Raw genomic sequence first — 14,721 nt, forward strand, 5'->3', positions numbered from 1 at the left:
ATCTTTATTAGTGTCACAAGTCAGCTTATGTTAACACTGCAATGAAGTTGCTGTGAAGATCCCCTAGTCGCCACACTCTGGCTCATGGTTAATCTGTCTTGATGCAGGACACGATCTCCCACAACAAAATGGAGAGAGTGAAGATGGCTGGGGAATCTTGGAGTTGAGGAAACTCTCCCCCATCGAGGAACAGGCTGCAGATTTCACAGGATTGTATAGGGCTTGTTAGACAATCAGAAGGGAGACTCGATCAGCCTCTCCTGACAACCCATTCAGATATCATGCAGGGCACATTGGCCATATGGGGACAATGACTGTAATGTTGGTGTCTGCCTCGTCAATCACAAATATTTCTTCCCTCTATTCCAGATACCATCAAGTAAAGATGAAGGACATCCTTAAGCAAATGGCTCAGTCCCAGATCAGCTCAGATGAGGAGACAGAACACCCATCTGATGAGGACTGATCACTGCGATCACCTGCACCCACTACCAGAACAGATACACTTAAGTTGGTGAGTCCGAGTTCCCGAGTAGGCTTGGATTCGCAATTTCGTGATCTCCTCACCGGCACCTGTCCACAGGCGACAGAGGCAATGACAGCCGAGGACTCGGATTCTCGGAGGACGGCTGGAGAGCAGGCTCCTGCTGAGTCTGAGTCTGATAATGAGCCTCTGCAATCATCCCAGAGAGAAATGTCCAAATTACCTAACAGCACGTCTTTTGGGACTTATGGGAGGAAACCGGAGCATCCAGAGGAAACCCACGGATACACGGGGAGAACGTGCAGTCTCCACACAGACAGTGACCCAAGCCGGGAATCGAACCTGGGACCCTGGCGCTGTGAAGCAACAGTGCTAACCACTGTGCTACCATGCCGCCAAAGGTGCACCTGTATCAGGTGTGAGTTGCTAAAGAGGCTGTAAGGGTGTCCTACTAAATGCAGAAAACTTGTCTGCTTTAAGTGGCCGTTCCTGTTGCTGTGCTAAAATGTTGTAGCTGCTCTCTCGACGATTCAGATAAATCAGCAACTCCTTTGCAAATTGCTGCTGGAAATCAAACGATGATCACAAATGATTGGATGTATGATGAATGTAGAGACTGTTATACAATATATTTTATATCTGTTGCAGTAATGTTTTTAAAAACCTGGGTTAAGGTATATATTTGTTGTAATAACATTATTAAAGAACCTAGGTTAAGGTACCCAGACTGTGTGTCTAATAAAACTGTAATTATAAAGTCCTAAACCACTTGGTTACAGATAAAGGGGTAATGGAATAATGTTTTGATTGCTGGAGATTCCCTGGAGTGGAGATAATTTATGGCGGGAGTGGTGTTTAGTCCTAGTTAAGCAGGTCATGGAACTTAGTGGGATACAGATGGGGGAATTAATGGGAGGAACCAAGTCTGTCGGTAGCTTTGCAGTTTGCCATAGAATTTGAGTCTGACAAGACAGACATGTATTGAATCTGCTCTTGAAAGGAACTCTCTCCAAAAGCCTCGACACAGTCAAGAAAGTAAACCTGTTTTGTTAACTCTATTTATAAGTGGCATTTGAACTGTATTGGGTTGCTTAATTGGAATTAGCGGCAGTTATAGATCATAAGTTCAAGTTTTTCCCTTCAATTTAAAAACTGTTTAACTGATCATTTTAAAGCTATTTATTTGATAATGTGGTTAATTGTGTTTAAATTAAAGTTTGTTTGAACATAAAAGATAACCATCGGTCAGAGTCATCTCTCCTGGGATGAAGCATCCTTTCCTCGCAGGTTTACAACTTAAAAAAATTGAGGTTCTTGTCTGATATCCGAACAAAAATAGGAGTCTGTTCCGAAATGTCAGTGCAAATATCATCGACCAATCAATCTAAATAATACTATTCAGCAAACCTTTACCAACCCAAATGGGAAATGCACAGGTAACTGACACTTGTTATTTCACTTGCTAATGTCAGGAAGTGCAGGAGTTGGTCAGCATTATGGGCCCCGAAAGTCGCATTTTGTTTTGTCCTTTTGTTGCACTGTCCCTTTAAGAGGCTTTCACTTTCATTTAATTTGTTAACTCAATCCACTTGTCCACTTTATTTTACCTGTATAATCAAAAGGGTATAAAAGAGACATGTCGCCCGACCAGATTATCTTCCCCTCTTCCGTGGCTGTGTTTCCAGGACTGGGAGCACGCGTGTTTGCCGGACTGGTTGAAGCTTCCCAGGCACGGTGAACACTGCAGTAGCTGGCGTGCATCGTCAGCCCCAGGAATTCCATTTTAATTTGATTTGCTAAGTTTCCTTTGAAAGTTTTGTCTTGATGGTGCAGTGCCCATTAAGGGGCAGCCACTTTGTGAATTTGTTTTATTATTAGGCCTAAATGAGTTCAAAGGGAGGTTCCTAGGATACTGGGCATTGGATAAGAGGAAAGCAGACATTTGTAATACTTTATTTATCTAAATAAATCTAATATTAAATAAGTGGCATTAAGTAAATGATTAGCATCTGGTTTGCTACTTGACCATCTGGCTTCAGAATTAATGAACACCTAGTTTGGGTAATGATTTGATCGCCTGCTGAGTGCAGGAACAAGGTGCCTCCGACACCTCACTAGTGGGCAGGTTGATGGAATGTGTTTCAAGGTCTGGGATTCATGGCTAAAATTGTGCTTCAGACTGACCCACCTTCCACTTTGGAGAGCAGATTTCCACATCGTTCAGCTGCAATTATGGCAGCACGGTAGCCTTGTGGATAGCACAATTGCTTCACAGATCCAGGGTCCCAGGTTCGATTCCGGCTTGGGTCACTGTCTGTGTCAAGTCTGCACATCCTCCCCATGTGTGCGTGGGTTTCCTCCGGGTGCTCCGGTTTCCTCCCACAGTCCAAAGATGTGAAGGTTAGGTGGATTGGCCATGATAAATTGCCCTTAGTGTCCAAACTTGCCCTTAGTGTTTGGTGGGGTTACTGGGTTATGGGGATAGGGTGGAGGTGTTGACCTTGAGTATGGTGCTCTTTCCAAGAGCCAGTGCAGATTCGATGGACCGAATGGCCTCCTTCTGCACTGTACATTCTATGATATCTATGAATGTGGATTCAGTTGAGCACTGTCCCACCGACAGTGAGGAGTGGGCCGGCCAACGACAGGCTGCCTCCTGCCATAGAGGAAGACGGAATATTCCCCCTACCCTCTGTAAATATAGTAAATGATGTACACAGTTTATTAATCAAGTTGCGATGAAAGTCATTTGATTGAGGTAATGATATCAAGGCAATACATATTCAGTTATTTTTTATATATGTCCCTGTGGACAATATATCAATTGTGCCTCAAAATATATAAATGGTATCAGATGAATTGATGGATATTGGCAGCAGAATAAAAGAGCGAATGGACTACATTAAATTGAACATCAAAGATGAAATTTGAAACCGCAATTGGCTATTGCTTGCTCCCTGGCATGAACAAGTTTTGATTAAGTGTGTGATGGGACAACGCTGTAATGTTTCTTCTTTTGTGTAGTCTTTGGTTCCCATCCACTGCAGAGTGGCTGAAGAATGTCCTCACTGTCTTTTAGGCTCTTTTGTGAAAAAATCCAGATCCCCTACACCCAACAAAATGTCCTAAACCAGCAGAAATTTGTTCTAATCAGAAACTCTATCAGTATCTGACTATCAAAGATGACTGAGATAAAATGTATTCAGCTCTGAAGTAACAGTGAATGTCTTGGCTAAAGAGAATTTCATCTGCCTTGTGTTACCCTGCCCAAGGTGTATGGTGATGTCACATTAATAGCGCAGAAGTTGTGTCTTCTGGTTCCAATAAGTTTGATATAATCACATTTTCACTCTATGAAGCTCCAACATTTTGAGTCCATTTCTTACTGTTCTCCATGTGACTGGTGAACTCGGTTTCAATCTTGAGATGGAATGGGTTTCTGCTTAGTAACCACAGAAATGGTCCCCACCGAGGTACATGGAATCGGTTGGGGAGGATTAGCAAAGTTGGCGATGAACGGGAGAGGGAAAGTTCATGACAGATGGAGGGCAATGGGATGTGTGGTTGACGAGTTGGTTCTGGCAAAGACAAATTGGAATTATGCTCTTAATGGTAAGAATCATGGAGCTGTGGAGAACAAAGGGGTTTGGATGTCCAGATGTACAAGTCACTCAAAGCTTGTACACAAATAGAAAAAAGTAGTCAATAAATCTGATGGAATGTTGGTCAGTGCCTCAAATTATTTTGGAATACAATAATGAACAAATGGTGCTTTAAATGTACAAAGTGGTGGCCAGACCCTATCTGGAGTATTGTATTTAGTTTTAGACACTCTTGTGGGGATATCACGCAGTTTTAGCGAAAAGATAACAGAGCTTTAAGTTTTAAATCATGAGGATAGTTTGCAAGAACTTGATTTGCATTTCTTTCAGTTTTGAAGAGTCTGTGAAATAACCGAGACTTGATAAGATAGTTAGTGAGGGGAATGAAAATAAAGTATCATCTTAAATTTGAGCTTGACCAATCAGGATTGAAAGGATACAAAGGAGAGTAGAAATCTGCACCCTGTTCCCTACAAAGACCCTGGTTGTTGAGATTTAACTTTTTGTTGCTCAGGCTAACAAGGGATATGGAGCTAAGGTGGATAAATGAGTCAGGGTTCAAATTAGACATGATCTAATTAAATAACAGTACAAGCTCGAGGGCTGAATGGCCTACTTCTATTTATATATCCTCATGTATCCTAGCACGGTGGCGTAGTGGATTAGCCCGAATGCCTCATGGCTCTGAAGTCCCAGGTTCGATCCCGGCTCTGGGTCACTGTCCGTGTGGAGTTTGCACATTCTCCCCGTGTTTGCATGGGTTTTGCCCCCACAACCCAAAGATGTGTAGGCTAGGGGGATTGGCCACGCTAAAGTGCCCCTTGATTGGAAAAAATGAATTGGGTACTCTAAATTTATTTAAAAAAAATATATATATTCTCATGTATTTGGCCTCAAATTGTTGCCATTCATGAATCCAGAACCTGTTTTCATTGAACTGTTTGTCCTGATGCTTATTTATATATTCAAGCCCAAAAATAGTTTGTCCAGTGACCTTCCAAAAATTCAGAGCATGCTTTCCATACGATTACATAGCAGAAACATTGCTGACTTTGTGTTATCACCACATGTGTAACAAAAAAATTATACTCAAAGATTTCATTTTTCATTGTTAAGCCAGACAAACCCCAGTGCAGCATTTATTTTCTACCTTTTAATGGACTATTTCTGCGACAGTTTATTTTGTTCTCTTGTCCCCATATCCTGCTACACCCTGAGGACCCAGCTTGTATAGAAGTAGAAGTTTACATGTAGCTATCAACACACTTGTTGAATGAGTATTCCTTATGTATTGTCCTGGATATAGTTAGTGCTGGTTTGCTTGGCAATGGGGAAATTAACTGTGACCATCCTCTGCTTATTTGATGCCTGTGCAAGTAACTGGTAAACAGTGAGCAGAGTAAGAACTCTGAAGGAATTCTTCCCAGCCTGGAGATACTGAGGCTGGTTGTAATATCCACGCCACTGTTCTTTTTTAAAATATATGTTTTTTTATTGGTTTTTTCAGCAAATTATATTTACCGTTATGGACACAGAATAAGATATATACATATATATAGAGAGAGCGAGGAGAAGAGCACATACAAACATACCACAAAAAGAACAAACATAAAATAAACTAAAATAACTGGGAAGGTATTAGACACCAGCTCAACAGCAGGAACTCTGTACAATTGGCAAGATTGTTTTTGACATATAAGTAGTCATCTGTTTGTGTGTGTGTGTGGGGGGGTAGGTTGGGAGGGGGGGTTGCGGGAAGTGGGGGGGGGGGTGGGGACTGGGAGGTAGATATACATTTGGATGCTGGAGAAACAATTACAGCGGGCAACACGCGAGTGGGTCTGGTGATGGTGTTGTCACTTGCTTCTCACGCCACTGTTCTAAACGGGCCAAGTAAACTCGATACAAACTATAGAACAACCCTAAAAACCCCCCTGATTCTTTCTGGCTCCACGCCACAGCACATTGTTACCAAGACCGACTCTGCCATCAGGGGTGCTGCTGTGTGCCCTACCTGTTAAAACCTCAACTGGTTTCCACTCTCAACTGAACGTCCAGCCTATTCACAACACTTTCAACTGCACACTTTTTCAGATTTATAGTTCTACGCAAGCAGGATCATGTTGACCAGTGGACTGCCCTCGAAGCTCTGATACATTCCAATGGATCTTGTGGTGTCCATTCCTTGAAATGTAATGCTTTCTCCAGTCCACTGCATTGAATGGGTCAGTAAACTTGGATTACTTTCTCACGTTCTTGCACTTTTCGTAGATTGAAAACTGAAATGATGCTTGTAAGTTACCCAGACACAGGGGCAAAGTGAAAATCCGAGCATCACTCTCACAGTTTTATCTAATAATTGCATTCTGACAAGATCATTCAGGGAGAACATTCTGCAGATCAATTTGATTGCTTGGGTATTTTTTTCAACAAATTTGGAATCTCTGTCTGTCCTGTGATGTTTACTCAGAGGGAGAACGCTTATGGAAATTTCATGTCATATAAATGCACAGGGAAAGGGTTATCAATGTAGTCTGCCGGGCTGGATAATCTCTTGACAAACAGGGCGGCACGGTGGCACAGTGGTTAGCACTGCCACCTCACAGCACCAGGAACCCAGGTTCGCTCCCAACCTCAGGTGACCGTCTGTGTGGAGTTTGCATCTCCCCGTGTCTGCGTGGGGTTCCTCCGGGTGCTCTAGTTTCCTCTCGCAGTCCAAAGATGTGCAGGTTCGGTGGATTGGCCATGCTAAATTGCCCCTTAGTATTCACAGTTAAGTGGGGGCTGCGGGGCTACAGGAATAGGGCATGGGATTGGGCCCAGGTACAGTGCTCTTTCGGAGGGTCAGTGCAGACCGAATGGGCCGAATGGCCTCCTTCTGCACTGTCGCCATTCTATAATTCTATGATTTCATTTTAAATATACGAAAGCATAATTTTACTTTTCTCTTTTAACCCCAATTTTTCAGCAGAGGCAACTCCAGCTGTGTTCTTAAAGTTAACATCTGAATAATACTATCAAAATTACTCAGAACAGTGTTGCAGTTCTTAAACACACCACTACCAATTTCCCTATTCAGGTAAAAAAACAGAAAACCCTGGGAACCTCAGCAAGTCCGGCAGCATCTGTGGAGAAACAGAGAAAACCTTTTGAACCTAATTTGACTCCTCTTGCAAGAGTCCATTCTGAAGAAGTGTCGGAAACATTGAGCAGGATTTGCCAGCCTCGTCACGCCCGACTTAGTGATGCAACAAGGCCGCTGAATCTCGTGAGGGGCCTCTCACAAAATACTCAATGCTTGAGACGTCTCGCGAGGTTCGAACAAACCTGGTGAGATGTTGCAATCTGGATCTCGCCCATGCTGGATGTGATCCAAATCAACATGTTTAGATGAGCCTTTAGGCAAACATGGACCAGTCACAATAGCCCCTGGGGGGAGGTCTCTCAGGCCATTGGAGACCCCCGGGTGCCCGGCCCCTGGGAAGGATGGTACCCTGGCACTCTCACTAGAACCTGTGCTTCTTGGCTTTGCCACCTTGGCACATTGGTGCTGCCACTTGGGCACCTTGGCAGTGCCACCCTGGAACTTCCAGGGTGCCCAGATGAAACTGCCAGGCTGACACATGTACTGATATGGTGCCAGGATGGCAGTGCCAACGTGTCATAGAACATAAAACATAGAACATAGAACGATACAGCGCAGTACAGGCCCTTCGGCCCTCGATGTTGCACCGACATGGAAAAAAACTAAAGGCCATCTAACCTACACTATGCCCTTATCATCCATATGCTTATCCAATAAACTTTTAAATGCCCTCAATGTTGACGAGTTCACTACTGTTGCAGGTAGGGCATTCCACGGCCTCACCACTCTTTGCGTAAAAAACCCACCTCTGACCTCTGTCCTATATCTATTACCCCTCAATTTAAGGCTATGTCCCTCGTGCTAGCCACCTCCATCCGCAGGAGAAGGCTCTCGCTGTCCACCCTATCTAACCCTCTGATCATTTTGTATGCCTCTATTAAGTCACCTCTTAACCTTCTTCTCTCTAACGAAAACAACCTCAAGTCCATCAGCCTTTCCTCATAAGATTTTCCCTCCATACCAGGCAACATCCTGGTAAATCTCCTCTGCACCCTTTCCAAAGCTTCCACGTCCTTCCTATAATGAGGCGACCAGAACTGTACGCAATACTCCAAATGCGGCCGTACTAGAGTTTTGTACAACTGCAACATGACCTCATGGCTCCGGAACTCAATCCCTCTACCAATAAAGGCCAACACACCATAGGCCTTCTTCACAACCCTATCAACCTGGGTGGCAACTTTCAGGGATCTATGTACATGGACACCGAGATCCCTCTGCTCATCCACACTACCAAGAATTTTACCATTAGCCAAATATTCCGCATTCCTGTTATTCTTTCCAAAGTGAATCACCTCACACTTCTCCACATTAAACTCCATTTGCCACCTTTCAGCCCAGCTCTGCAGCTTATCTATGTCCCTCTGTAACCTGCAACATCCTTCCGCACTGTCTACAACTCCACCGACTTTAGTGTCGTCTGCAAATTTACTCACCCATCCTTCTGCGCCCTCCTCTAGGTCATTTATAAAAATGACAAACAGCAACGGCCCCAGAACAGATCCTTGTGGTACGCCACTCGTAACTGAACTCCATTCTGAACATTTGCCATCAACTACCACTCTCTGTCTTCTTTCAACTAGCCAATTTCTGATCCACATCTCTAAATCACCCTCAATCCCCAGCCTCCGTATTTTCTGCAATAGCCGACCGTGGGGAACCTTTTCAAACGCTTTACTGAAATTCATATACACCACATCAACTGCCCTACCCTCGTCTACCTGTTCAGTCACCTTCTCAAAGAACTCGATAAGGTTTGTGAGGCATGACCTACCCGTCACAAAACCATGCTGGCTATCCCTAATCATATTATTCCTATCTAGATGATTATAAATCGTATCTTTTATAATCCTCTCCAAGACTTTACCCACCACAGACGTTAGGCTCACCGGCCTATAGTTACCGGGGTTATCTCTACTCCCCTTCTTGAACAAAGGGACCACATTTGCTATCCTCCAGTCCTCTGGCACTATTCCTGTAGCCAATGATGACCTAAAAATCAAAGCCAAAGGCTCAGCAATCTCTTCCCTGGCTTCCCAGAGAATCCTAGGATAAATCCCATCAGGCCCCGAGGACTTATCTATTTTCACCTTGTCCAGAATTGCCAACACTTCTTTCCTACGCACCTCAATGCCATTTATTCTAATAGTAAGAAGTCTTACAACACCAGGTTAAAGTCCAACAGGTTTGTTTCAAACACGAGCTTTCGGAGCACGGCTCCTTCTTCAGGTGAATGGAAAGGCTTGTTCCAGAAATGTTTATATAGACACAGTCAGAGATGCCCGGAATGCGAGCACCTGCAGGCAATCAAATCATCAAAGATGCAGAGAGAGAGGTAACTCCAGGTTAAAGAGGTGTGAATTGTCCCAAGCCAGTTCAGTCGGTAGGCCTCTGCAAGTCCAGGCTTGTTGGTGGGGGCCGAATGTAATGCGACATGAATCCCAGATCCCGGTTGAGTCCGCATTCATGCGTGCGGAACTTAGCTATAAGTTTTTGCTCAGCAATTTTGCGTTGTCGCGTCTCCTGAAGGCCTCCTTGTAGAATGCTGACCCGGAGATCAGAGGCTGAATGTCCTTGACTGCTGAAGTGTTCCCCAACTGGAAGGGAACAGTCCTGCCTGTTGATAGTCGCACGATGCCCGTTTATTCGTTGTCGCAGTGTCTGCATGGTCTCGCCAATGTACCACGCTTCGGGACATCCTTTCCTGCAGCGTATGAGGTAGACTACATTGGTCGAGTCGCACGAGTATGCGCCGCGTACCTGGTGGGTGGTGTTTCCACGTGTAATGGTGGTGTCCATGTCGATGATCTGACATGTCTTGCAGAGATTACCCTGGCAGGGTTTTGTGGTGTTGTGGTTGCTGACCACAACACCACAAAACCCTGCCAGGGTAATCTCTGCAAGACATGTCAGATCATCGACATGGACACCACCATTACACGTGGAAACACCACCCACCAGGTACGCGGCGCATACTCGTGCGACTCGACCAATGTAGTCTACCTCATACGCTGCAGGAAAGGATGTCCCGAAGCGTGGTACATTGGCGAGACCATGCAGACACTGCGACAACGAATAAACGGGCATCGTGCGACTATCAACAGGCAGGACTGTTCCCTTCCAGTTGGGGAACACTTCAGCAGTCAAGGACATTCAGCCTCTGATCTCCGGGTCAGCATTCTACAAGGAGGCCTTCAGGAGACGCGACAACGCAAAATTGCTGAGCAAAAACTTATAGCTAAGTTCCGCACGCATGAATGCGGACTCAACCGGGATCTGGGATTCATGTCGCATTACATTCGGCCCCCACCAACAAGCCTGGACTTGCAGAGGCCTACCGACTGAACTGGCTTGGGACAATTCACACCTCTTTAACCTGGAGTTACCTCTCTCTCTGCATCTTTGATGATTTGATTGCCTGCAGGTGCTCGCATTCCGGGCATCTCTGACTGTGTCTATATAAACATTTCTGGAACAAGCCTTTCCATTCACCTGAAGAAGGAGCCGTGCTCCGAAAGCTCGTGTTTGAAACAAACCTGTTGGACTTTAACCTGGTGTTGTAAGACTTCTTACTGTGCTCACCCCAGTCCAACGCCGGCATCTCCACATCATTTATTCTAATAGCCTGGGTCTCAGCATTCTCCTCCACAATATTATCTTTTTCTTGAGTGAATACTGACGAAAAGTATTCATTTAGTATCTCGCTTATCTCCTCAGCCTCCACACACAACTTCCCACCACTGTCCTTGACTGGCCCTACTCTTACCCTAGTCATTCTTTTATTCCTGACATACCTATAGAAAGCTTTTGGGTTTTCCTTGATCCTACCTGCCAAAGACTTCTCATGTCCCCTCCTTGCTCGTCTTAGCTCTCTCTTTAGATCCTTCCCCGCTTCCCTGTAACTATCAAGCGCCCCAACTGAAACTTCACGCCTCATCTTCACATAGGCCTCCTTCTTCCTCTTAACAAGAGATTCCACTTCTTTGGTAAACCACGGTTCCCTCGCTCGATCCCTTCCTCCCTGCCTGACTGATACGTACTTATCAAGAACATGCAATAGCTGTTCCTTGAACAAGCTCCACATATCCAGTGTGCCCAACCCTTGCAGCCTACTTCTCCAACCTACACATCCTAAGTCATGTCTAATGGCATCATAATTGCCCTTCCCCCAGCTATAACTCTTGCCCTGCGGGGTATACTTATCCCTTTCCATCACTAACGTAAAGGTCACCGAATTGTGGTCACTGTTTCCAAAGTGCTCACCTACCTCCAGATCTAACACCTGGCCTGGTTCATTACCCAAAACCAAATCCAATGTGGCCTCGCCTCTTGTTGGCCTGTCAACATATTGTGTCAGGAAACCCTCCTGCACACATTGTACAAAGAACGACCCATCTAATGTACTCGAACTATATATTTTCCAGTCAATATTTGGAAAGTTAAAGTCTCCCATAACAACTACCCTGTTACTTTCGCTCTTTTCCAGAATCATCTTCGCCATCCTTTCCTCTACATCCCTAGAACTATTAGGTGGCCTATAGAAAACTCCCAACAGGGTGACCTCTCCTTTCCTGTTTCTAACCTCAGCCCATACTACCTCAGAAGAAGAGTCCCCATCTAGCATCCTTTCCGCCACCGTAATACTGTCCTTGACTAGCAGCGCCACACCTCCCCCTCTTTTGCCCCCTTCTCTGAGCTTACTAAAACACCTAAACCCCGGAACCTGCAACAACCATTCCTGTCCCTGCTCTATCCATGTCTCTGAAATGGCCACAACATCGAAGTCCCAGGTACCAACCCATGCTGCCAGTTCCCCTACCTTATTTCGTATACTCCTGGCATTGAAGTAGACACACTTCAAACCACCTACCTGAACACTGGCACCCTCCTGCGAAGTCAAATCTGTGCTCCTGACCTCTATACTCTCAATCTCCCGTACCCCAAAACTACAATCCAGGTTCCCATGCCCCTGCTGAATTAGTTTAAACCCGCCCAAAGAGCACTAACAAATCTCCCCCCTAGGATATTGGTGCCCCTCAGGTTCAGATGTAGACCATCCTGTCTATAGAGGTCCCACCTTCCCTAGAAAGAGCCCCAGTTATCCAGAAATCTGAATTCCTCCTGCCTGCACCATCCCTGTAGCCACGTGTTTAATTGCTCTCTCTCCCTATTCCTCATCTCACTATCACGTGGCACGGGCAACAACCCAGAGATAACAACTCTGTTTGTTCTCGCTCTGAGCTTCCATCCTAGCTCCCTAAAGGCCTGCCTGACATCCTTGTCCCCTTTCCTACCTATGTCGTTAGTGCCAATGTGGACTACGACTTGGGGCTGCTCCCCCTCCCCCTTAAGGACCCGGAAAACACGATCCGAGACATCACGTACCCTTGCACCTGGGAGGCAACATACCAAACGTGAGTCTCTCTCGCTCCCACAAACTCTCCTATCTGTGCCCCTGACTATTGAGTCCCCAATTACTAATGTTCTACTCCTTTCTCCCCCTTCCCTTCTGAGCAACAGGGACAGACTCCGTGCCAGAGGCCCGTACCCCATGGCTTACCCCTGGTAAGTCGTCCCCCCCACAAGTATCCAAAATGGTATACTTGTTACTCAGGGGAATGACCGCAGGGGGTCCCTGCACTGACTGCTTCTTCCCAGTCCCTCTTACAGTTACCCATCTATCTCCAGTCTTTGGTGGAACTACTTCCCTGAAGTGTCCAGGTGCCAGGTCGCCCATGTCAGGGATCGGGCCCGTGGGTACCTTGCCCTTACGAGGCGGGTGCGAGTAGACTCGAGGACCCTGTAACAGATAGGTTGGATGGAGTGGGGGTGTCTGGAGGCTGCTGTGGCGTTGCTGAGGGGGCGCAAAAGATTGGGGCGGCATTTAAAAGTGAAGACGGCTGCTATTTATTCCATTGCCAGAATGTTTTGATGCAGCAATATAGGGAGGGAATTCCCAGCCCTGATGCTAGTGGGCATCGTCACAGTCGGACTGGGAATATTTGGAGAGATGAAAATCTTCCTGCCCGCAACGATGTCAGGGCCAGAATGTATCGGCCATAAGTGGGGCTTTCTGCTCCCGCCAAAAGCAATGAACTTTTGAGTGGCTTGCTGCATTTTGCAGTCACAGTTAGGGAGCCATAAAGTTCAACCCATAGTGGCAGATAGATCTATCGCAAATAGAATAACGTTGCAATACATGGCATTTCTTTATCCTGGTATACACTACGTCGATAGAAAAATCTAAGACAACTTGAAAACAAACTTAATCAACAATTCCACAACATCCAGATATTGTGAAAATCAATATGCTTTGTTATAGAAACATAGGAACAGGAGTAGGTCATTCAGCCCATCTAGCCTGTCCCAACATTCAATGAGATCATAGCTGATCTGTGACCTAACTCCATCTACCTGCCTTTGGCCCATATCCCTTCATATCTTTGTTTAAGAAAAATTTAGCTATCTCAGATTTAACATTAACCACTGTTCCAGCTTCAACGTCTGTGTGTGGGGGAGAGTTCCAAATCTCTACAAAATCTCTACATTATACGCTTTAATTACAAATCATCGCGGCTATTTATTGCGGCTAATCAGAATGACAAACAAGTTCACCGGCTTAAAAAGGTGTTGTTTCAAAAAGAGTGAAAAAAGTTGGGGTCCATAAGCACCCCCGCCGCATATCGCGAACCGCGGTATTGCGGAGCGCGGTATAACGGGGGACTACTGTACCACCCTTCGAGTGAAGAAGCTCTTCCCAACATCTCTTCCCAATGGTCTAGCTCTAATCTTTAAGCAATGCCCCCTTGTTTTCGAATCTCCAACCAGTGGAAATAGTTTATCTTTATCTACCCTGTTAAATTGTTCAATTGTCCACCACCATTCAAAGCTGCATTTGGCAGAACTACAGAGCTCAGATCTGATCCATTGATGTGGAGTTGCTTAACTGTTTCCATTATTTGTTGCTTATGCTGTTTGGCACATAGGTAGTTCTGTGCTGTAGCTTCACCGTCAACACCTCATTTATCGGTATGTCGTTCCTGGCATGCTCTCCTGCACTCTTCATTGAGCCAGGGTTGATCCCCTGGCTGGGTAGTAATGGTAGAGTGGGGGATATGCTGGGCCATGAGGTTGCAGATTGTGGTTGAATACAATTCTGCTGCTGCTGATGGCCCATAGCGTCTCATGGATGCCCAGTCTTGAGTTTCTGAATCTATTCGAAGTCTATCCAATTTAGCACAGTGGTAGAGCCACACAACACGCTGGAGGGTATTCTCAATGTGAAGGCCGAATTTTGTCTCTACAATAATCAATAATAATCTTTATTATTGTCACAATTAGACTTACGTTAACACTGCAATGAAGTTACTGTAAAAAGCCCCGAGTCGCCACATTCCGGCGCCTGTTTGGCTACACAGAAGAAGAATTCAGAATGTCCAAATGACCTAACAGCATGTCTTTAGGGACTTGTGGGAGGAAACTGGAGCACC

Source organism: Scyliorhinus canicula, chromosome 11 (assembly GCF_902713615.1).
Source record: "Scyliorhinus canicula chromosome 11, sScyCan1.1, whole genome shotgun sequence".
In the NCBI taxonomy this organism is placed as follows: domain Eukaryota; kingdom Metazoa; phylum Chordata; class Chondrichthyes; order Carcharhiniformes; family Scyliorhinidae; genus Scyliorhinus; species Scyliorhinus canicula.